The following is a 2,500-nucleotide window of genomic DNA, read 5'->3' on the forward strand; positions in this document are numbered from 1 at the left end:
ACTTTATTTAAAAGCAGCAGAAATTCAGCAAAACCTGTTACTCGGAGTTTCATGTTAAAATTTTAACAAAACTGTCCGACGAACGGGAACGTGAAACTCCGAGTAACAGGTTTTGTTGAATTTCTGCTGCTTTTAAATAAAGCATATTACTCTACCCCTGGTATTTGAGTACTCTTTTTACCACCTTGTTTCACATTTATGTGTTTACTCCGGTATATATATATGTATATATTCAATTTCTGAGCGTTATACTAATATATCTGTTTGTTTTCTACATCACCTGTCTTCGTCTTTTGTTTTATTCATGAATTCTCCCTATATATATATATATACGTATGTATGTATGCATATGTACACACAAACACACATATATATATATACATGGGATGAGGTGGTGAAGCATGACCTTTGAAATTTGGGCCTCACAGAGACAATGACAGGAGACTGAGATCTTTAGAGACATGCTGTGATTGAGAAGACCCAGCAACTAAAGTGAGATTGCAGCCATGGCCAATACCAGTGTTGCATGTCCGGCCCATTTAAGAGTACCCCTAATGCGTCAGGCGATATGATATGCTAGAGAAGACCTGTTGAGTCAAGTAAAACCAGAATCATAGTTGTGGCCAGTGCCCCCCTGACTGGTTACTGTTCTGGTGGCACATAAAATGCATCATCCGAACGTGGTCAATGCCACTGTCCCCTGACTGGCTCCCGTGCTGGTGGTACATGAAATAACACCATCAGAAAGTGGTTGATGCCAGGTCTGCCTGACTGGCTCCCATGCCAGTTACACATAAAAAGCACTACCCAGATGTGATCAGTGCCAGGCCCAACTAACTGGCTCCTGTGGTGGTGACATGTAAAAAGCACCCACTGCACTCTTGGAGTGGTTGGCATTAGGAAGAGCATCCAGCCGTAGAAACATTGCCAGATCAGATTGGAGCCTGGTGCAGCTGCTGGCTCTCCAGACCTCAGTCAAACCGTCCAACTCATACTGGCATGGAAAATGGACATTAAAAAATGATGATGATGATGATGTTAAAGAGGCCAACAAATGCTATTAACAATTATATATCTGCTATATCGGAAATCTACAATGGTTCCATAACTCCCATCTCAGCTATGACCTTGGAACCCTGGTAATCCTTTACAACACTTACCCAGTGTACCTAGTTGTTTAGATCACCTGTGAACTAACCCCCCATATATATATATATATATATATATATATATATTATATATATATATATATATACTTATATGTATACTCATACATATATATCCTTTATATATATCTATATATATCTATATGAGAGAGAGACAGACAGACAAAGCAAGAGAGAGAGACAAATAGACAATCACTCATTCCTTTTATGGTAGTTTTTTCCATGCTTGCATTGTATTTTTAGGACAGCATATCTATAACAGATTTTAGCACTTTTAATATCTTGCCTAGCAATAGTGTATATATGTTAAGTATGATACATAGGTGCCTATTTTAATTTAATACTAGTTCATTTGCATACACAGAGTTTTTATTCAGCCCTGGAGCTGTTTGTAATATCAGTGAATGTAATAGGCAAAAAGGTGAAAAAAAATGAATGGTGAAAAAAAAAAAACCATGTTGAAAGTAGAGAAAGGAACAAGCGAAATGTGATTGAATGGGTTAGAGGTAAGATGAGAATGGAAGTGAAACAGAGATGGGAATGGTCACAGGTCACACAGTAGTGGGAGGAGAGAGACAAAATGGTAGAAGGCAGAGAGACAGAAAGCAACAGAGAGGCAAGTTGGTGGGGGAGGGAACGAAAGAGAGAGAGAGAGAGAGAGAGAGAGAGAAAAGAGAGAGAGAGAGAGAAAGACAAAAGAGAGAGAAACAAATGAAAAAAAGAGAGAGAGACAGAGAGACAGAGAGAGACAGAGAGACAGAGAGAGACAGAGAGACAGAGAGACAGAAACAGATGTTGCACAAAAAATTTCCTGCTATACATGTAGGTGGATTTGGAGGAGCATGTCTCATATATTCTATTTTGAATGGTCACCAATCACTCCAGAAAGTACTTGGTGCATTTACTTGTGGTACCAACACTAGTGAGGAGCCTTGTACCCTGCAAGGCTAAAAGAGTTCGTTGTTACACATTGCCTCCATTCATTCAGGATAATATGAATAAAAGAGGGAAAAGAAGAAAGGGTGATGAAAGAAAGAGAGAGAATGAGTTGGAGTGACAGGATGATAGAGAGAGGAAAGAGAACTAGAAGAAACACTGCTGGAAGAATTACTGGGAGAGAAGCAGTAATGGTAACTGCATGTTTGGTAGGAAGGGGGAGAAAAAGAAAGAGAGTAGAAGAGAGAGAGAGAGAGAGAGAGAAAAGAGAGAGAGAGAAAAGAGAGAGAGAGAAAAGAGAGAGACAAAGAGAGATCTGTGATGCCCAGCATGGAGCATGCACCCCTGGGGCCTGGGAAAATTGTGTTGGGGTGTGAGGTCCAAAATTTTTTTCTTTT

The 2,500-nt window shown here is 39.6% G+C and overlaps 1 protein-coding gene across 1 annotated transcript in view; it reads right to left on the reverse strand.

The window, feature by feature from the left end:
• Positions 1-2,500, reverse strand: part of LOC115221005 (dynein beta chain, ciliary-like) — a 198,543-nt gene that overhangs the window by 34,251 nt on the left and 161,792 nt on the right. The gene's annotated exons all lie outside the window — the stretch shown is intronic.

Source organism: Octopus sinensis, linkage group LG17 (assembly GCF_006345805.1).
Source record: "Octopus sinensis linkage group LG17, ASM634580v1, whole genome shotgun sequence".
Taxonomy (NCBI): domain Eukaryota; kingdom Metazoa; phylum Mollusca; class Cephalopoda; order Octopoda; family Octopodidae; genus Octopus; species Octopus sinensis.